This window comes from Carettochelys insculpta, chromosome 2, assembly GCF_033958435.1.
Source record: "Carettochelys insculpta isolate YL-2023 chromosome 2, ASM3395843v1, whole genome shotgun sequence".
Lineage (NCBI taxonomy): Eukaryota > Metazoa > Chordata > Testudines > Carettochelyidae > Carettochelys > Carettochelys insculpta.
Window position 1 is genome coordinate 161,601,400 of NC_134138.1, and position 23,029 is coordinate 161,624,428.

The following is a 23,029-nucleotide window of genomic DNA, read 5'->3' on the forward strand; positions in this document are numbered from 1 at the left end:
GTTCAGCTGCCTCCCAGCACTAATGGGGTCCACAGGGGTCAGTACTTCCTCTCATGGTGGAGCCACTGCAGGCGGGAAATTGATGAACCCCACACCAGCTGCAACTCAAGCAGCCATACTGCTTGAGTCCTAGCTGGTGTGGGATCATCAATTTTCCTCCCCATTCCCTGCCCCACAGTTCTGAAAAGAGTCACAGTGATGCAAGATTGATGAAATTTCATGGAACACATGGACAGTTCTCATGGCACACTGGTTGAAAACCACTGATTTAGGCTCCCTATCCACTCACGTATTTATCTTTTTCTTAAAAAAAATCAATTGCATATCTGCTGCCTGATCTAAAGTCCTGAAACAGCTCTTCTTCTTATGAAAAGCAAATATAACTGCCCTACTCTCCTTTCTGTCTTGTGTGAATGCACTGCTAATGATTTTCCACCTGTTCAGATGAACATGAGCTTAGGTCTGGTCTACATTTTAAATTAGGTCAACAGCTACATTGCCCAGGGTGTGAGAACTCCATTCCCGAATGACGAAGGTCTGCTGACTTAGCCCTCAGTGTAGAGAAATAAAGTGAACAGAAGAATGCTTGCATTGAGCTGACTGCTGTTCAGAATAGTGTGTGTCTCTACGTGGGTGTAAATCCTGCCCATCACTGTAAGCTGTGTCTACCCTAGGGGTGCTCTGGCACAACACTATAAAAGGTATAAACCTCAGAGTGTAAGAACATAAGAACAGCCATACTGGATCAGACCAAAGGTCCATGTAGCCCAGTATCTTGTCTTCTGACAGTGGCAATGACAGGTGCCTTTGGAGGAAGAACAGGTAATCAAGTGACCATCCCTGGTCACCCACTTTCAGCTTCTGACAAACAGAGACACCATCCCTGCCCATCCTAACAGCCACTGATGGACCTATCCTTCATTCATTTATCTAGTTCTTTTTGAACCCTGTTAAAGTTCTCGCCTTCACAACATTTTCTGTCAGGGAGCTCCACAGACTGACTCTGTGTTGCATGAAAAAATAATTCCTTTTATTTGTTTTAAACCTGCGGCCTATTAATTTAACTTGGTGACCCTCATTCATGTGCAAGAACTACAGAGTGATTGCCCTAATAAATCATCTAGGCAAGGTGCTAATGATCATACTGACAGAAAGATTAAGATCACAGATAGAAGAACATGTAGCAGACGGGCAAGTGGGGTTCAGGAAAGACAGAAGTACCATACCGCAGATATTGGCACTAAGATGGATAGTGGAGAAACCTCGCTGAAAGAAAAAGAGCATCTACAGTTGCTTCATCGATATTCAGAAGGCATTTGACAGTATAGACCAGAAAGTGACTGGGGCGGTGTAGAAGTCGTACAGAGTGGCTAGCAGACTGATACGGTTGTTGAAGGATATCAGTGGCAATGCAGAGACAGCAGTGAGAACATGTGCAGAGTTGGGAAGTTGGTTTAGAATGAATAGACGTACAAGACAAGGAGATCTGATATCACTGCGTATCTTCATTACGCATCTAAAGAGAGTGATGGACAAGTTCAAGAAAGAGGTAGAAGGGATGTCTGTGCATGGAATAAGAATTAGGTTAAAGCTCACAAATGATATCAAGGTTATCACTGAGGAAGGTGAGATGTTAGCAAAAACGGTGCAGGTGCTAAACAAGGAAAGGAAGCTATCTGAACTGATTATGAACATTGATAAAACAAAACAAATGGTATTTGGAGATACGGAAATAGGAAGGAAGATCGGTGTAGATGGGATTGAACTAGAGAATGTAGAGAAGTTTGCGTATCTGGGGAGAAACGTAATATATAATCTAGACTGTAAGAAGGAAATAGCGACTAGAACAGCGAAAGCAAGAGCAAGTTTGAAGGAGACGGATAAGAGCTGGAAAAGCACAGTGATTAGCTTAGGAATGAAGATGAACATCTTGAAAACGTGTATTCAGCAGCATGCTGTACGTATGTGAGACATAGGTGGTAACAAAAGATTCAAAGAGAAGAATATTGGCCTTTGGGAGGAGTTGTTATAGAAATATTCTGAGAATAGGATGGATGCAGAAGGTCACCAACAAGGAATCATGTAGGAAGATACAGCTGAAAGAGAACCTACTGCAGAAGGTTATACAACATAAGTTACAACTATTTGGGCATATTGGCAGAACGAACAACCAACAAAAAGTCAAGACCCTGGTATTCAGAATAATGGATGGTTCGAATAAGAGAGGCAGACCCCACAGAGAATGGGTAGATGATATAGTAGATTGGTGCAGAGCTAGTCTACAGAAACTAAGCTACTCCGTGCTGGACAGTGAAAGATGGAAGGAAGTAGTGACCAGAGGCATAAGACACCAACAGACACTGAGCCCATAGTTATTGATGATGATGATTCATGTGTTAAGAGGAAAATACTTTTCCATTTACTTTCTCTGCACCAGTCATGATTTTATAGACCTCTATCATATCCTGCCTTTGTCATCTCTTTACAAAGCTGAAATGTTCCAGTCTACTTAGTTTTGCTTCGTATGGCAGCTGTTCTATACTCCTAATCATTTTTGCTGCTCTTTTATGAACCTTTACCAATTCCAATATATATATTTTTGACATGTGGTGACCATTTCTTCACACAGTAATCAAGATGCAGGGTACCATGAATGTATGTATATAAAGGCAATATGACATTTTCTGTCTCATTATCTCTTTCTTAATGATTCCCAACATTAGTTTCTTTTTTGACTAGCACTACAAACTGAGATGTTTTCAGAGAACTACCCACAATGACTAAGATCACTCCCTTGAGTAGTAACAGCTAATTTAGACCCCTCTTTTTATATGTAGAGTTGTGATTATGTTTTCCAATATGCCTTACTTTGCATCTGTCAACCTTGAATTTCATCTGCCATTTTGTTACCCACTTACCCAATTTTGCGAGTTTCTTTTGACACTCTTTGCAGTCTACTGTGGACTTAACTATCCTGAGTAATTTTGGCCACCTCACTGATGACCCCTTTCTCCATAACATTTATGAATATGTTGACTATGATTGGTCCCAGTAAATCCCTCTGGGAATACCACTAGCTGATGTATCACAAAACAGGCCCTTGCAGCCTAGGAAGAACTGCTAGCACTTGTGTATTCCACTGTTCAGTCACCCTTCCAACCCAGAAAACAAGCAGATCTCATTTCCAGGGCCAAAGCAGCCAACAATCTCAAAGCAAATACCACCACCAACCACAAAACAGAAATGGAGTGAAGGATGGCAGAGCCACTTGGATTCTAGCACATGCACATCCCCATCGTGAAAGCTGTTAAGCTCAAGAATTTTAACTGGAAAGTGGAAGCACATAGGAACCTCTCCTGCCTAGATGTACCCTGGATTCTATTCCTTTTTCTAGTCTGAAGATGTGGGTCTTACTCGTGAAAGCTCATGACCTAATTAATAGCAACGAAGGGTCCTGTGGCACCTCATAGACTAACAGAAAAGTTCTGAGCATGAGCTTTCGTGAGCACAGACTCACTTCATCAGATGCTGGTCTTGGAAATCTGCAGGGCCAGGTATAAATAAGCCAGAGCAAGGGTGGGGATAATAAGGTTAGCTCAGTCAGCAAGGGTGAGGCTTACTACCAGCAGTTGATCTGGAGGTGTGAACACCAAGGGAGGGGAAGCTGCTTTTGTATTTAGCCAGCCATTCACAGTCTTTGTTTAAGCCAGAGCTGAGGGCGTCGAATTTGCAGATGAATTGTAGCTCAGAAATTTCTCTTTGGAGTCTGGTCCTGAACTTTCTTTGCTGTAGGATAGCTACTTTTAAGTCTGCTACTGTGTGGCCTGGGAGATTGAAGTGCTTTCCTACGGGTTTTTTGTATATTGCCATTTCTGATATCTGATTTGTGTGTGTTTATTCTTTTACGTAGAGACTGTCCAATTTGTCCAATGTATATAGCAGAGGGGCATTGCTGGCACATTATGGCATAAATTATATTGGTAGATGTGCAGGTGAATGAACCCACGATGGTGTGGCTGATCTGGTTAGGTCCTGTAATGGTGTTGCTGGTGTAGATATGTGGGCAGAGCTGGCAACGAGATTTGTTGCATGGATGGGTCCCTGAGTTAGAGTGACTGTGGTGCGGTGTATAGTTGCTGGTTAGGATTTGCTTCAGGTTGGCAGGTTGTCTGTGGGCAAGGACTGGTCTGCCTCCCAAGGCCTGTGAAAGTGGGGGATACCGTCCAGGTCTATTCTAAATACTACCCAAGATCCACAAACCTGGAAATCCTGGATGCCCCATCATCTCGGGCATTGGCAATCTCACTAAAGGACTATCTGGTTATGTGGACTCTCTCCTCAGACCCTATGCCACCAGCACTCCCAGCTATCTCCGAAACACCACTGACTTCCTGAGAAAACTGCAATACATTGATGACCTTCCAGAAAACACTATCCTAGCCACCATGGATGTAGAGGCTCTCTTTCCCAACATCCCACACAACGATGGAATAAATGCTGTCCGGAACAGTATCCCTGATGATGCTACAGCACATCTGATGGCTGAGCTCTGTAACTTTATCCTCACACACAACCATTTCAGATTTGGCAACGATATATACCTTCAAATCAGCGGCACAGCTATGGGTACCCGCACGGCCCCTCAATATGCCGATATTTTCATGGCTGACCTGGAACAGCACTTCCTTAGCTCTTGTCCACTAACACCCCATCTCTACTTACGCTACATTGATAACATCTTCATCATCTGGACGCATGGGAAGGAGACTCTGGAGGAATTCCACTGGGACTTCAACAACTTTCACCCCAACATCAACCTCAGCCTGGAACAGTCCACACAGGAGATCCACTTCCTGGACACCACGGTGCTAACACACGATGGCCACATCAATACCACCCTGTACCGTAAACCTACTGACCGCTACGCCTACCTTCATGCCTCCAGCTTCCATCCCAGGCACACCACACGATCCATTGTCTACAGCCAAGCACTACGATATAACTGCATTTGCTCCAACCCCTCCGACAGAGACAAACACCCATAGGATCTCTACCAAGCATTCTTGAAACTGCAATACCCACCTGAGGAAGTGAAAAAACAGATCAACAGAGCCAGACGTGCCACGAAGCCTCTTACTACAGGACAAGCCCAAGAGAGAAACCAACAGAACACCACTAGCCATCACCTACCATCCTCAGCTAAAACCTCTACAGCGCATCATCAGGGATTTACAACACATCCTGGACAATGATCCCCCACTTTCACAGGCCTTGGGAGGCAGACCAGTCCTTGCCCACAGACAACCTGCCAACCTGAAGCAAATCCTAACCAGCAACTATACACTGCACCACAGTCACTCTAACTCAGGGACCCATCCATGCAACAAATCTCGTTGCCAGCTCTGCCCACATATCTACACCAGCAACACCATTACAGGACCTAACCAGATCAGCCACACCATCGTGGGTTCATTCACCTGCACATCTACCAATATAATTTATGCCATAATGTGCCAGCAATGCCCCTCTGCTATATACATTGGACAAATTGGACAGTCTCTACGTAAAAGAATAAACACACACAAATCAGATATCAGAAATAGCAATATACAAAAACCCGTAGGAGAGCACTTCAATCTCCCAGGCCACACAGTAGCAGACTTAAAAGTAGCTATCCTACAGCAAAGAAAGTTCAGGACCAGACTCCAAAGAGAAATTTCTGAGCTACAATTCATCTGCAAATTCGACGCCCTCAGCTCTGGCTTAAACAAAGACTGTGAATGGCTGGCTAAATACAAAAGCAGCTTCCCCTCCCTTGGTGTTCACACCTCCAGATCAACTGCTGGTAGTAAGCCTCACCCTTGCTGACTGAGCTAACCTTGTTATCCCCACCCTTGCTCTGGCTTATGTATACCTGGCCCTGCAGATTTCCAAGACCAGCACCTGATGAAGTGAGTCTATGCTCACGAAAGCTCATGCTCAAAACTTTTCTGTTAGTCTATAAGGTGCCACAGGACCCTTCGTTGCTGTTACAGATCCAGACTAACACGGCTACCCCTCCGATACTTGACCTAATTAATGTGTTAGTCTCTAAGGTACTACATGATTGCTTGTTATTTGTGAAACCACAGACTAACATGGCTACTCCTCTGAGACTGTTCCTTAAATAGATTCAGCAGATATGCATGAGTAAGATGAATAAGTAAGGCCAATCATTATGCTGAATAAAGTGATTTTTATGGGAGCCATCACAAAGAAAATCAGAATTGTTTGCAAATATTGGCACATCCTTATCCTGCAGAAAAATCAGAGCTGTATGACAAATAAACTATGTAATTCAAGAGAATGCTTGAGTTTTTATGGCACACTGTTGTTCTACATTGCAACTGCAATAGCTTTTCCTCTCAAAGCCCTCGTTTCAGTCCAGTCTGTTATCCCAAATTAAAATATTAGATGGCTTATCCTTTAGTCACTCAGTCTACACCTGGGCATACAGTAAAGTCTGTTAGTCTGTGCACAGGGGATACTCATAACCAGACAGACTTAATTATCTCTCTTTCCTAAGAGAACTAGGTTGTCTTGTTTTAATACAAAGTTGAGGACTCCAACAAAACAATGTTTAGGAAAAGCCACACTGCAATTGGCTCTATGTAAAGTAGCTGGAATATCATAAATCAGACTAGCACAGTCTATTTGCAGCCTAAAACACGCATTAAGAAATGAAATAAATAACTGCCACACAAACGTCATTGTATACAGCCTTTTTCCCAATTACAATAATCTTAGATGTTATAAATAATTGTCCGCAGGAGGAGGATCTACTTTATCTGTAAACTGTTCCATACATGGCTCCATAAAACCTCATGCTATTTTAATACTCAACAGTGGACATTGCACTTAGGCAGTCACAAGTGATACACCGGCTGCAGTCACATGGCTGTGGCCCACAAACAGACACAAAAGAGCTCAGTACAACCATTAGAGAAAAAAGCTGCAACTAATCTTGAATAGTATTTAGCTACTGGCAAGAAGAAACAACAATGACCGCTCAAATTTTAAGAGCCAAACAAACGGAATCTTTTCATATCTGTGCTTTTCTTAACAATCATCTCTGAAGTCTGACAACACAGACTACTATGAAAATTCTCTACCCTTCTTCATTTGTTCTCAATTTTTCATTTTAACAGTAAAAAATCTTTTAAAGTCCCTCTGAGATGTAAAAATATTATAAAGAACATAAATAAAGCTGTATAAAAAGATTCTGGCAGCAAGACCAGTAAGAGTTAAATTGAAGTTTGTAGTCATATTTCAAAGTGTTCCTTGTTTATGTGAAAATGGAAGGCAAGTTTTTATACAAACTTCTCCAGTGACATTTGTGGTGAAAAGCTGGGGTTCCTACTGAATTTTAATGAGGTATCATTGCCTTTGATTAATGGTGAGCCACTGGAAGATGAATTTTCAAGGTTCAGGCAGGATTCTTAAAGTGTATTTTTAACATACCTGAAGTTCTTCTTCCCCAAAACCCATTAACAGTGTGTAATTAGTGCTTCTGGTGATTGGAAATCAGGGACAGTTTTTAAATAGATGTACTTCTTTAGACGGTGTCCTGCCATTCATAAATCCAGTGAGCAAAACTAATGGTTGTAGAGAACTCAAAGGAATTTTATATCCACACACATCTACAGAACAGCATAGTATTGCATGTTGGCATGTAAAGAGAATTGTTTGTATTTAGGCCAGTATAGGGAACAATTACAAAACTATACACTGTACCAAATTTCTAAATAAAAAAAATCTGTTTTTATAATTGTGTATTCAAACACTACCATTTTGTAGTGATAATGAGAGAAAAAGCTATTTGTCCATGGTAGAGCTGCAGCCACTCACAAACCACCAGTTTTACTAGAAACAAAGAGTCCAGTGTCACCTTAAAGACTAAAAATTTTATCATGGCATAAAGCTTTCATGAATTGCAACTCACATCCTAAGATACATGACATGACAGAAAAAGAAAGAGCTAGTAGGGATACAAATATAACAGTTCTGTATCAAAACACATAGGCTGCAACTACACTAGAGGGTTTTGCTGACAAAATTTGAGAAGCGTCTACACACAGAATGTGTTTTGCTGGCACTCTGTTGACAAAACTTGGCTTTGTTGACAATTTCTGGGGCGGGAGCTCTCTGTCAAGAGACAGGGCTTCCAGTTCACCAGGCAGCTCTGTTTGCTGAGATTCCAGATGGCCATTCTATCGAGAGAGCAGCTGGGCAGTCTGGCTGCTCTCTGGCAACAGAGCAGATTGTGCGTGGATGCAATCTGATCTCTTCGGACAGTAATATCTGTCGACAGATCCCCATAGCCTAGACATAGCCATAAAGAGAGACTAAAGAAGCTCTCAGTAAACAGCCCAGACAGTTTAAATTAATAAGGTGGACTAAAATTAAAACATTTCCATAATTAACCCAGAGCCAGCTATCACCTGAAACGCTGGTGTGAACAAGTCGGGTGAAGGCCACACTCGCTTCTGCATGGTTGGAATGAAGGGAGCACTGCTGGGCTCAGACTGAACACCCCGGGGTGCTCACTAACATCAACCACGCAAGAACCCAGCTCTCCCAAGGCAGGTGCTGTTGCACGTCCTCCGAGCCGGGGAGCGGGAGGAGGAGTCCTACACGAGGATGCGGCTGCCAGGGCGCAGCGGCTGCTCCATCCTTCAGGGTTAGACACGACGCAGCTAGGGAAGGATCCCAGCTTCATGGCGCTGGGCTGACGGCCGCTCCTGAGAAGGGGGAGCAGCTCTGCGCGGCGCCTCTCTCCTCTTGCCCGGAGGAAGAGGACACGAGGCCGGGCGGGGAGGCTGGCACGGAGAGGTCCCGGCCCGTTTCTCTCCCGCCGGCGGGGCTGGTTATATAAGGCGAACGCGCCAGAGGCGCACCTGGCTCTAGCACAGGCGCCGCGGGCAGGTTGCGCAGTGATCACATCCCGCCGCCGCCGCCCGCTCCCCGACGCGGGCACAGCCCGCGAGAAGCCGCCCGGGAGCCGAGCGAGCGGCGCTGCGGCTCCGCGCTACGCCCCAGGGGCACCGGCAGCGCCCCGCGGGGATGCCTCGCGCTGCCCCCAGGCGCGGGCGCCCACTTACCCCTCGGCTCGGAGCGGGCGCGCGTCCCCCAGCCCAGCCTGGCAGCCACCCGCGAGCCGACGCGCGCCGCAGGGACACCCAGGCACGACGAGCCGGGCGCCGCCGCTCCGCCACCGGCCCGCCCCCGCGCGGCTGGCATTGGTGAGCGGCCCGGCGCCCGCGCCCGCCCCCGGCCCCTATAGGCTGCGCGGGGCGGGCGCCGCTCGGGTGTGAGGTAACGAATTAGCGCGGCTGGAGGTGCTGCCTTACATGGCAGGTTGCAGGCTGGGCTGCGGAGGTGAGCCCCGGCCCGGCGGCAGGTGCCCGCAGGTGGGGCGCCGGGAGCGAGCGGGGGGGGCCAGTCACGCCGCCGAGGGGCGCGGCTCTGCTGGGGGCGGGAGCTGGGCGCGTCCCAGCCCTCAGACTGCGCCAGACGGCTCCCGCCCTGAGGGGCCTCGGGCTCTTGGTCCAGCTCTCCCTCCCTTCCCCCTGGCCTCCCTGAAGCCTGGCTGGCCGTCTGGGGCTGGAGGCGCCCCTCCCTTCAGCCCCACACCCCGGGGCCTGGCGGCTTTTGGCCACAGGTAGCCAAACAGGTACCATTGGTATCGAGAACAAGTGCTGCTTCTCCGCAGATCGCCAGCCTCCCACCCCCAGCACAATTTGGGTGCCTGGAAGGTGGGCAAGGGGCCGATCTGGAGTCAGTGCCCTTGGGTTGGGATTTTTAAGCTGCAGCAGGAGTCCCTGAACCGTCTGTTTAAGCAGTGGAAGTTAGGAGACTCAGGCCAAAAATTGGCAGGATTCAGCTGTTACATCCTGGCTTTTGTGGTGGTGGTGTGCTGGGATGCAGCTGGGGGCAGCTACTTGGTTTCTCTTTTCAACTGTATAATTTGAGGACTTTGGTCCAAATTTTGGCAGGATCTAGTTAGCTCTAGATTATACCTCTCTTCCTCACATCATGGGCACGTCGTACCTTGCCTCAGGGGCACTAGCTAAGGGTAAGAAGAGATCATATATCATAGGCATGGTTACTCCTGGAGAAGCATGATGGAGGTGGAGCTCTTAAATGAAAAAGCAGGAAAGGGGACAAGTGTAGTGCAAGTCTACATAATGAAGCTACTGGGCCATATGGTTCCTATAAAAATGCCACTGAATAGCAGAGAGACATGTTATGGGATACGCACTTGAAGGGGGTGATCTCTTAATGCTTAATAAAATCTCAGATGCCTCTGTACCCTGTTGAGCAAAGTTCTCTTCCCTACCAGGCAGACTGGCCGCTAATTTCTCCAAAACTGCATTGAAGATCCTTCGATAGGCCACTGAGCAGACTCTGAGACAGGCAAGAGTTGAAGTAAGGTGAGTCAGGGAAGGCACGTGCAGAACAGTTCTACCTTCTCTACTAAAATCTGGGTTGGGTAAGCAGTGCTGCCTTGCATGTCTGCCTATCCATCAGCTAGTAGTGTGAGAGATGCCCCTCTAGTTCTAATCTGCTATAACTGCAGAGTATAGCTTGCTAGAAGTGAGCCAGTAAACCCTCATTCTGCTCTCCAAAGTTTTCTTCTATTATTTAGAGTGTAAAAGTGGAACTAAAGGAATAATAAAAGGGAGGACATGATTCTTAGAATTGCTGAGAGCCTTGCTGTTGCAGCAAGGGAAAGTAATGCTATAGCAGTCAGGCTAGCAGTAATTCCCTAGTGAATTCCCAGGTGAAGACCCTGACAGTCTCATTCCTTTAGATTTTGTTACTTGATTGACTTTGGGATTGATCCTGGACAGATGTCAGTATATCTGATCTTATGGTAAATTATATGTCTCTAATAAGACTGTCCATAGCATGCAGAGGTTTGTGGCCTTAGCGTCTAGAGTCAACCATAGAAGTGTAGTGCATTGGGCTGCTTAAGACCTGCCAGGCTTGAATCTGTTCCAACCTGTATACTTGAACCTACATTAAGATCATAGGCCTTATTTCACTTTGTCACTGCTAAGTAGTTTTTTGGCATTAAAACCATTTAAAAACAAACAAACAAACAAACAAAAAAAGCTTACTTTCTGACCATTCTCAAAGATTCCAACCCACAAACATGGAGGATTCTAGAAGTTGCCATACAAGGAAGGTAGCCTCCCTCCTTTCACAAGGCAAATTTTAAGAGTATTTAGTATTGTAGGGTGTGCCATCAGCCAATTTTTTAGAAGAATATAGGTGAGTCATCAACAGGAGAGTGATCAAAGGTACCTGAGGGCAAACATGTTCTGCCAGTATAATCCTAGTTAGCTCCCACTCCTCTTTCATCCATCTAGCCAAATAGCTAATCCTCAGGGGACAGAAACTTTACAATTAATATTCATAATAAAATAGATAGGACCCACATTTGTTAATATTTAGGCCTGGTCTTCTGCCCCCTCCAAGTCAATATAGAAAACTCCAGAAAATCCATTTTCAGGATATCTCAAAGTTTGCTGAAACAATAAATGATGTAATGTTTGGGATCATTTCCATCCTAAACAGATTAACTTCTCCCTTCCTTGATGCCAGAAGATTAGACAGTCTTTCTAAATCTAGAAAAGGCAAAAGAAGCAGTTACATTTCCTATTTAGTCCTTAAGATTTAGACTATAAGGAGGCTGCCAGCCTAGGCTTTATGTGCCTTTCATATTTCTTAAAAAGCTCAAAAGAATACATATACATCCAACAGCAAACTCATGTATTTTAATGGTTTTCTGCAGCACCCACTGTGTTAGTATCCAAATATTTTCAGCAAAATTAAGTCTACAAATATGGTGAAGTCCCTGAAATGTCTGTGAATTTTCTGTTCTCCCTTCCCTGCCTAAGGTAGGAAGAATGTTTCACTATGCCGGGAGGAAAGTATTTAGTTTTATGCTAATTCAGATGGAAATGATTTATCAAAGAAGAGAATCTTGCAGCAAGCCCTGAAAGTGGTAAGATCCTGGATTAGTCTGATCTCGTCTGGTAGTCTATTCCATAGCCGGAACCCAGGACCAACAGTCTTTTGCTCTTCCCAGCTTCAGCATGGGCTCTGTGAGATGCATTTTCCAAGAGAAGCACAGCTGAGTTGGTAGGCCACAGATGTAGCTGGAGTCTAAATGTTTTCTCTGATTCATTGGCCTTTGCACAAATCAAGATAACAGAACTTGATGGTTCATTGGTCTGCTCTAGTACTTTACGTTCTGTTTTCGTTTTCTAAATAGTCTTTTTGAAATGCAGACAGTTATGGACGTGTAGTGATGCTTGCATAAGTATTTCTGTTCCAAAGAGTAATTTTCAGTTTCTTGTAACTTTCTCCAAGTTTTACCTTTAAAACTAAAATTTGTTATGGATGAGTTGGGGAGCACATGTTTTTGTGCCAGCTCCATCAAAATGGTTGAGACATTTTAAACCACAGAGGTAGTGAAAAACAAATATGTAGTTCTTCTGCTAACAAGAGGTGTTACAAGCAGTTTATGAAAACTCCTAGCAACTCTGGCAATAGTGATATAAACTTGAAAATTATCAGAAGCAGTCCCTGGGTTTCTACATTTTTTACTGATCTGGTGAAATTGGGTATGTTGTGGCCAAGCTGTAAGGGTTTTTAAATATGAGTTCTGGACTAAGCTAAATAGTAAAACTAACAGTTTGCAGTAAACATGTAAACTGAATGGGAATTTTTATTTACTAGCATCTGAGGATTTGAATAGATATTCGTTTGTAACAAAATGGAATAGAATTGCAGTTTTCCTAAGCAGCAGGATTTGGAGTATCAGGTAGTTCATAATGGGACTGCATCTACCTATGTTTTTGTACAGCAGCTAGCACAAGGAGGCCTTGCTTATAATTGGAACCTCGGTAGTACTGTAATGCAAATAGGTAACTACTGTAATTACTTCATTAATAATAATAAAGGTGAATATGAGGGAGCTGGAGCTGCGAAGAGCTCTTAGAGAAGAGCTGTGAAGAAGTCTTGTTTTCTTCTACAGCATAAGTTAGTGGTCTCTATTTCACTCATTGCACATACTGAGTAATGGAAAGCCTGATAGTTGAACATGGTGGAATTTCTGGTTAATTAATATTCTTTGTAAACAAATGTTGGAATGTCCATACAAAAATGACATTAAAATAGTGAAGCATGCAAAAATTGGAAATTGACAGTGTTGCCTGTGTTATATGTACATATGACAAATGTAATTTTGATGTGAGTGTATGAACACATGCTTTGTTTCCTTAGTGACCTGTCTAATTCATCGAGTACCCTGAAACAGAACGAGGTATGCTTGTGTAACTAAATAGTCTGGATTGTTGTCATGTGCACTGAGCAAGGCAGAGACCCTTTAGAGAAGGAAAGATCATCTTGTGACTCAGACACTACTGTGGGATCAGAAGATCTGAATTCTAGTGCTTCATCTTCCACAGACTTCCTTAAGCAAGTCACTAAGATTCAGATCCACTAAGTGGTGTCTCTCTCTCTCTCTCTGGCACATTGACTGTTTCATTAGTTATCCAGAAGAACAGCTTCACCAATGGTGCATCTGCACTAAGAACTAACTTCAAAGTAGCCACCAGAGAGTCTACACACATTTCCCTTACTTTGAAGTTAACTTTGAAGTAGGGAGCCAAACTTCGCAGTCCTTACTCCATTCCCAGGAATGGGGTAGTGCCCTACTTCAAAGTTTAACTTTAAAGTAGGGTGTGTGTAGACGCTGACCTTCGAAGTTATTTTTGTAGTGTACACACAGCCCAAGATACACTGAGGGAACCCCACATCAGAATATCCCAAAACTCGGTGGTTAGAGCACTCGTGGGAGAGATGAAGGACCCTTTTTCAAATCCTCTCTCCCTCTCTGCCAGGGATGAGAGAATTGAACTAAGACTTAGCACATCTGTTTGGTTAAAAATTGTAATGTCACCATCGTTACCTCCTCCTCCAACCAGATTTCGAATGGGACCCGCTCTGGGTAGGCACCCATTGAGGATGCATGCCATACATACACGGCCCCAAATATGACTTTGACAGATGAATGCTTGTCTTTCCTCCATTTGTGAATCACTTTGGGGGTTAGGCAGGAGATAGGCATCTGGAAGCCTATAGTGAGGCAGCAATGCATGAGCCAGAGGCAGAAACGTAGGCGCCAAGGGATCTTTTATACTGGAAACTTATGTGCTGAATGAGTTTAGGTACCACAGGGTTCAGGTGGTAGTTTTTTGTGTGGCAGTGGAAGCAAACTGGGACGTAGGTAGCCTAAATATGGGCTTTAGACTTAAATCTCTCAGCTTTGGACGTCCTGTAATACAAGAATAATCCTTCCTTATTTCCCTTGGATCTGGTGAGGGTAGGGTATTAATGTTGGTTGAGACACTTAGATACTACCAGCAGGGATGCTACAGAAAAGTCTATAGAAGAAGAAAAATCTCATTCAAGGGAGAACTTGGCTATTGTGCAGAGTATGAGATCAGACACTGAATAATGAGAATAAAAATAAATATTGGACAGCTGCTTCATTTGTTGAGATTGTTCATGTTGTGCTCTGAATATGGCAGGCATCCTTTGGGGGGGAAACAGCATGGCTATGAATCTAAAGATTGTAGGTAAAATTACAAAAGCACTTATTGAATTAGGAACACATCTTTCCATGGAATTTGTGCTCCTTGGTCACTTCAACATTTTGAAAATCAGACCTTTTGTCATATTTCACAAAGGGTTATGGTTAAGTTTGCACCAGCTATTTTAACTTTACAAAGTTCTGATATCTGAATGCTTCACTTTGCAACCTTAAGGATCTTTCAGTGTAGCTTTTTGATAGAGAATTAGATCTGATTTATTATGCACACTTGCAAGTGTGCCCTCACATTTTTGATTTATTCTCATCAGAGTTTATGATTTGCAGTTCTCAGACTATCATCAGTTAGAGAGAAACAAGCCACAAATGTCTGCCCCTGCAGTCCTATTTCTGGAAAGAGAAATGGCCAGTCCTGTATTTTGCCAAATCCAAGAGACCTGCGAGGGGAAAGTAGATATCAACAGAAATTCCCCTGGCCAGAGCTCAGGCATCAGCTGTATTAGGACAATAGACTAAACTTGGACAAATATGTGGAGTATTCATATGCAAATGAACACACCAAGCTTCCCACAGTAGTTGAGACATGCATACAGTAACCTTGCTCTGACAGTGACCTATATGTGATGCTTCAAAGGATGGTGGAAAAGAGAATTTAATTGTACTTACATATACAAGAGAGGGGGAAAAAAAGTTGTTTTGGCCCACTGTCAGCAATTAGCTACTATACCCTGAAGCATGAGAGGAGTAGATGACTGTGGTTGCTGCCTTTTTATTCAACTTCATAGCCAACATTAAGCTGTTTTTATGATACATACCAAACCATGTTGTTTAATTTTTTCCTCAAATATAATTTTCCTTGACACTGACTTCTGTAACTATTCATAAATGATGTGTGAATAAGTTTCCTTTCACTATTACATTTGGTAGCAGACAATTGTTATTGAGTGCTCCTTGTTCTAATGAGCTGGGATGAAATGAGTGGAGGTACTTTTTATGCTAAATCATGCATAGTTCTGAGAGCAACTGTCTGGTCACATTTCCCTACCACCTCCCCTTTTTAAGGTATCCCATGCTGTCACCTCCAGAACTCTTAGCTAAGCTGTTCTGTACTTTACTCCAGTTTTCAATGTCTTTTTTGGCAGGCATTCTTTGAGGTAAAACAAATAGAGCTTTGTTAGGGCTCATCCATTCAGTGTGACTATATCCTGATACAGCAAGTGGGTTTATTTTAGGTGAAACTAGATATATTAGAGGTGAAATCCTGGCCCCTTGAAGTTTGTGGGAGTAGCACTATTGATTTCAGTGGAACCAGGATTTCATCCTTCACAGGAAGCTGCCCCCTACTTCCACATCTGTGGAAGGCTTTACCAGGTTTTAACATTAGTGATTTTTTATGGATTTTAAGTAGGTCAGTGACATTATGAACCTGTATGGGCTTGGCTCATGTACTACAATGACATTTTATTTCAGTGATGTGCATTAATATTAAATGTAATTCAGAGGAAAGCCAAGTATTAAAAAGCTGATTCCATCTTTTACGACAAAGTATCCTACTCAGAGACTCTGTGGTCCCATATCATAAGAATCAGAAAATTGTACACAAAAAAGTGTATATACATGTTGAAAATCTTCTAATGCGTTATAGCATTATTTGATTTAGGCCAAATGTTCAAATGCTGATGCTTGCAGTAGGATTTTCAAAAGGTATCCAACTAACCCTCTATCTAGCTTTCTCTTTACGTGCCTAAATAGCTTTAAATAACTGGCCCCATGATCCTAGATTTGAGCTCCTAAATAAATGGCCAGATTTTCAGGGTTGCTGTGCAGGGATCTGGCTAGGCTAGACTATGTTATACTAACTGTGAGGAGCAGCAAAGGCAAACCAAGACAAGCATGCGGTATACAGGGGTGTAATCATGAAGGCCAAACCACAACTGGAATTGCAGATACCAAGGGATGTGAAAGGTAACAAGAAAGGTTTCTACAGGCATGTTAGCATTAGCATTAAGAAGGTGGTCAGGGAATATGTGGGACCTTTACTGAATGAGGTGACAGATGGTGTCAAAAAAGCTGAAGGACTCAATGCTTTTTTTGCCTCTGTCTTCACAGAGAAGGTCAGCTCCTAGACTGCTACACTAGGCAGCACAGTATAGGAAGGAGATGGGCAACTCTCAGTGGGAAAAGAACAGTTTACAACCTATTTAGAAAAGGTGCACATACACAACTCTATGAGGCCAGATGGAATGCATCTGAGGATGCTGAAAAAGTTGGATGATGTGATTACAGAATCATTGACCATTATCTACGAAAACTTGTGGCGACTGGAAAAAGGCAAATGTAGTGCCCATCTTTAGAAAAGGGAAGATGAATTTAGCGAACTGCTGACATTAGACCCCAGAAATATCATGGGATCCTCATGGAATCCATCTTGAAGCATTTGGAAGAGGAGAAAGTGATCATGAATAGTCCAAATGGATTGACCAAGGGCAAGTCATGTCTGACCAACCTAACTGCTTTTTTCTGATGTGGTAACTGGCTCTGCAAATAAGGGAAAAGCAATGGATGTGATATACTTTGACTTTATCAAAGCCTTTCATATCGCCTTCCACAGTATTCTTGCCAGGAAGTTAAAGAAGTGTGGATTGGATAAATGGACTGTAAAATGAATAGAAAGCTGGCTAGCTCATAGAGCTCAACAGAGAGTGATCAATGGCTCAATGTCTGATTGGCATCAAGCAACCAGACCCAAGGGTTGGTTCTGAGGCTGCTTTTGTTCAACATCTTTATTAATGACTTGGATGAGGGAATAGACTGCACCCTCAGCAAGTTTGTGACACTAAGCTAGGAGGAAGGTAGATACACTGGAGGGTAGGGATAAGTAATCTAGACATATTGGGGGATTGGGTCAAAAGAAATCTGAAGAGGTTCAAAAAGGACAAATGCAGAGTCCTGCACTTGGGACCAAAGAAGCCTAAGCACTGCTACAGGCTGGGGACTGATTGGCTAAGCAGCAGGATGTGGGCGGTTACAGAGGATGAGAATCTGGATGTGAGTCAATGGTGTGCCCTTTTAGCCAAGAAGGATAATAGCATATTGGGGTGCATTAGTAGGAGCATTGCCAGCAGATCTAGGGAAGTGATTATTTCCATTTATTCAGCATGGGTGAGGCCACATCTGGAGTACTGTGTTCAATTCTAGGCCTCTCATTACAGAAAGGTTGTGGATGCATTGGAGAAAGTCCAGTGGAGGGCAACAAAAATGATTAGGCTGCTGGAGCACATGACTTATGAGGAGAGGCTGAGGGATTTCGGCTTATTTAGTCTTCAGAAGAGGAGTAAAGGGAGATTTGACAGCAACCTCCAACTACCTGAAGGAGGTTCTAAAGAGAATGAAGCAGGGCTGTTCTCAGTGCTGACATGATAGAACAAGGAGCAGTGGTTTCAAGTTGCAGTGCAGGAGGTCTAAGTTGGGTATTAGAAAAAAAAAAATTAGGAAGGTGCTAAAGCACTAACTAGGTTACGTGGGAAGGTGGTGAAAACTCCATCCCTATAAGTTTGTAAGTCCCATCTTGACAAAGTCCTGGCTGGGATGATTTAGTTGTGATTGTGCCTGCTTTTATTAGGGGCTTGAATTTGATGATCTCCTGAGGTCTCTTCCAACCCCATGATTCTAAGCGTTACAATCCCCTAGTGTGGACACAGCTATACCAGGATCAAGGTGCTTATATTGTCCATATTCTAGAATGGAAGTAAGTCATAGGAATATAAGCCCCTTTATACGTGTATAACTGTGTCCAAGCTAGGAGGATTGTACTGCTTTATACTGATTTCTAAGCCAAAATAGCAATACACGCTCTGCTTACCTTAACAAGAGAGGATGATGATTCCTAAAAAAATTTCTGAACTCCAAAGTCATTCTGCTCTAAATCAAGCCATCCACTTCACTATTACCAACCGCTACTAGAGCACTTGCACTTGACTGGCAACATTGTCTTTACCACACTGGCATTTTAATAACACTCTGAATCAGGTGCTTGGGGGACCCAGATTTTCCCTGTCATTTATAATTGGTGTGCTCAGCCTGCTCTCAGAGATACTAAGGGCAGATGGGACCATTATGAACTGTACATTTCAGGCCAGAGAACCTCACCCACCCACTCCTGTAACAGACCCATAACTCTGGTTGAGTTACTGAAGTCTTGAAGTCACAAAGACTTCAAGAACAAGAAGAAGGCTTGTGGCACCTTATAGACTAACAGATATTTTGGAGCATAAGCTTTCGTGGGCAAAGACCCGCTTCTTAAGATGCATGAGTGGGGGGGGGGGCGGTGGTTTGAGAGGGGTATTTAAAGAATGGGGTCCCAGAAGAAGGGAGGGCCAGAGCTGAAAAGGTCTATTCAGCAAGGTGGAAATGGCCCATTATTAACAGCAGGTATCAAAAGAGGAAAAAACAAGTCGGATCAGACAGGGGGATGTGAGCCATTGTCAGAGTCTAGTGGGGAGATCTTAACACCCAGGGCGGAGAAGCTGGCTTTGTAAACTGCGAGCCACTCCCAGTCTCTGTTTAATCCTTGGTGAATGGAGTCAAATTTGGAAATAAATTGCAGCTCAGAGACCTCTCTCTCCATTTGATTTTTAAAATTTCTTTGTTTCAGGACTGCCACCCTTAGATCTGCTACTGAGTGTCCAGGGAGATTGAAGTGTTCCCCCACAGGCTTCTGTACATTACTGTTCCTGATGTCTGATTTGTGTCCATTTATTCTTTTACATAGAGACTGTCCAGTTTGGCCAATGTAAATTGCAGTGGGGCATTGCTGGCACATAATGGCATATATTATATTAGCAGATGTGCAGGTAAAGGAGCCCCTGATGGTATGATTGATGTTAGGTCCTGTGATGATGTCACTGGTGTAGATATGTGAGCAGAGTTGGCAGCGAGGACTGTTGTAGGGGCTGGTTCCAGGCCTAGAGTCAGTGGTTTGTGATTTATAGTGGCTGGTGAGGATTTGTTTAAGGTTGGCAGGCCATCTGTAGGTGAGGACAGGCCTGCCTCCCAATGTCTGTGGGAGTGAAAGATCGTTGTTCAGCATGGGTTGCAGATCACTGATGATGCGTTGGAGAGGCCTTAGGTGGGGGCTGTATCTGATGGTCAGTGGTATTCTCTTGTTTTCCTTGTGAGGCCTGTCTTGTAGCAGGTGGCTTCTGGGTACCTGTCTGGCTCTGTCAATCTGTTTTCTCACTTCCTTAGGCGGGTATTGTAGTTTGAGGAAAGCTTGGTAAAGGTCTTGTAGATGTTTGTCTCTGTCTGATGGATCAGAGAAAATACAGTTGTACCTTAGTGCCTGACTGTAAACAATAGATTGTATAGTGTGCCCTGGATGGAAGCTGGAGGCGTTCAGATAAGCGTAACGGTCTGTGGGTTTTCGGTATAGGGTGGTATTTATGTGACCGTCACTTATCTGTACAGTAGTGTTGAGGAAGTGAATCTCTTGTGTGGACTGGTCCAGGCTAAGGTTGATGGTGGGGTGGAAACTGTTGAAATCATGGTGGAGCTCTTCAAGAGCCTCCTTCCCGTGGGTCCAGATGATGATGAAGTCATCAGTGTAGCGCAGGTAGAGGAGGAGCGCTAGGGTACGAGAACTGAGAAAGTGTTGTTCCAGCTCAGCCATAATGTTGGCATACTGTGGGGCCATGTGGGTGCCCATAGCAATGACACTGATTTGAAGGCATAATTTGTCCTCAAATCTGAAATAGTTGTGGGTGAGGACAAAGTCACAAAGCTCTGCCACCATTTGTGCCTTGGTCTCATCAGGGATAACGTTCCTAACAGCCTGGAGTCCATCTTCGTGTTGGATATAGGTGTAAAGGGCCTCTACATCTATGGTGGCCAGGATGGTATTTTCAGGAAGGTCACCAATGGATTGTAGTTTCCTGAGGAAGTCAGTGGTATCTCGAAGAAAGCTGGGGGTGCTGGTACCATAGAGTCTAAGCAGAGTGTCAACATATCCAGACAATCCTGTGGTGAAGGTGCCAGTTCCTGAGTTGATGGGGCTTCCAGTGTCCCCAGGTTTATGGATCTTGGGTAGCAGGTAGAATAAACCTGGTTTGAGTTCCAGGGTTGTATCTGTTTAAACTGTTCCTGTGTTTTTATAGGGAGGGTCTTGAGCAGATGCTGTATTTTCTTTGTGTATTCCTCAGTGAGATCCTCAGACAGAGGCCTGTAGAATGTGGTATTGGAGAGTTGCCTGGCAGCCTCCTTTTGGTGGTCTGTCCTATTCATGATGACAACAGCACCTCCCTTGTCAGCTTCTTGGATGACAATGTCAGAGTTGTTTATGAGGCTGTTGATGGCGTTGTATTCTGCATGGCTGAGGTTATGGGGTAAGTGATGCCGCTTTCCCACAATTTCTGCCTGTGCACGCTGGTGGAAGCACTGTATGTAAAGGTCCAGTTTGTCATTTTGACCATCGGGGGAGTCCATGAGGAATTCTTTTTCTTGTACCGTAGGTGGGAGGGTACCTGTGGGTCAGTGCGCTGTTCCCGTGTCATGTTGGAAGTATTCCTTGAGTCGTAGATGGCGAAAGAAGGCTTCTAGATCACCACAGAACTGTATCAAGTTTGTGGGGTGGTGCAGCAGAAAGAGAGTCCTTGAGAACGGGCAGATTCTTCTGCTGGGCTGAGTGTGTAGTTGGATGGATTGACAATATCGTTGGGTGAATTAAGGGTACCACTATTGTAGCCCCGTGTGGAAAGTAGGAGTTTAGATAGTTTACAGTCCTTTTTCTTCTCTAGAGAAGAGAAATGTGTGTTTGTAAATCTCCTGTCTTGTTCTAGTGAAGTCCAGCCATGTGGATGTTTGCGTGGAGGATTGCTCATTTATGAGGGTCTCCAGATTAGAGAGCTCTCTTTTGATGTTTTCCTGTTTGCTGTACAGGATGCTGATCAGGTGGTTCCTCAGTTTCTTAGAGAGTGTGTGGCACAATCTTTCACTGTAATCTGTGTAGTATGTTGATTTCAGTTATAGAGGATTCACCATTCACACCAGTTTATACCTGTACATGACCCAAGATTCAGAGGAAGGTTAAAGCTCCCAAGTTCTTTGCCAGTCAGACCCAGGAAAAAATTCCTCCCTGACCTCAACTATGGTAATGAGTTAGATCATGAGCATGTGAACAAAATCTACTAGCCGGACACCTGAGAAAGAATTCTCGATAAAAACTCAGAGCCCTCTGCATCTAGTGTCCCATCACCAATATTTGCTGCTGGCCTTCTCACTGGATGATAGGAATAGGAATGGTGAACCTTCTACTGAACCCATGAAGAGTAATCATCGCAGGTATGAAAACTAAGGGTAGGGCTAAACTACAGAGGTCCATCAAAAAAAGTTCTTCCAGAAGATCTCTTCCAAAAAAAACTCTTTCAGAAGACCACAGCCATACACCAAAAGCAGATTGCTCTGCAATTTTGAAAGAGCAGCCATACAGCCCTGGCTGCTCTTTCGAAAGAACGGACCAGGAAACACCTTGGACAGGGTCGCGTGGCTCCTGCCACATGCTCCCTTAAAGGGCCCATACCAAACACCCCTCCTGCACGTGCTAAGGCCTGTCTTGCTGCACACAGCACAGCAGAGCTGGTGCAGGAACCCCAAGCTCACACCTGGGAGCCATGGACCCAGAGCAGTTCCAGCACCGCATCCACACCCTGGTTGGGCTGCTGGCTCCATCATCGCAGCTGCTGTCCAGTTTCTGTGATGGCAGAGACCTGGCACTGTGGCTGAGGAGCTCAACCCACCAGGGCCCCAGCTGTACCTCCTCCCAGGTGATCAGCTGCATGTGGAGCTACCCGACTGCCTCTGACTGGTGGGACCAGCTGGTCATGGGCAAGTGGGATGACATGCAGTGGCACCAGAACTTCCACATGTGGAAGGAGACATTCTTGGAGCTCTGCAGCTGGCCTACCCGTGCCCTCCAATGCCAGGACACCTGCATGCAGCCCACCCTCCCCCTCGAGAAGTGTGTAGCCATCACTGTATGAATGCTGACCTCCATGGACAGCTACTGCTCTGTGGGACAGCAATTTGGGGTGGGCAAGCTGACCACTGGGGCTGTCCTCATGGTAAGGCAAGCTTGGCTTGCAGGCCCAGCACAGGAAGGGAGGGGAGGAAGGGGTTCCTGGGTAAGGGGGACTGTTGGGGGATGTGAACAGGGGTGCAAGGGTTAGGGCAGGGGGAGTGGGGAGACATAGCCCCAGGGGACTGTGACGTCCCACTCTTACACAGGCCTTCCGCCAGAGGGGCGGCCTCATCGGAAGGGGGTCTGAAGGGCCTGGAGGTTAGAAGGGGGCAGGGAGGGGGCAGGAGAGCCCG

The 23,029-nt window shown here is 44.7% G+C and overlaps 1 protein-coding gene across 2 annotated transcripts in view; it reads right to left on the reverse strand.

The window, feature by feature from the left end:
• Window positions 1–9,254, reverse strand: part of TPPP (tubulin polymerization promoting protein) — a 124,911-nt gene extending 115,657 nt beyond the window's left edge. For both annotated transcript variants that reach the window (XM_074987932.1, XM_074987930.1), the window contains exon 1: window positions 9,141–9,254. The gene's annotated coding sequence lies outside the window, so the exon portion shown is untranslated. The remainder of the gene's footprint in view (window positions 1–9,140) is intronic.
• Window positions 9,255–23,029: the final 13,775 nt, after the last annotated feature.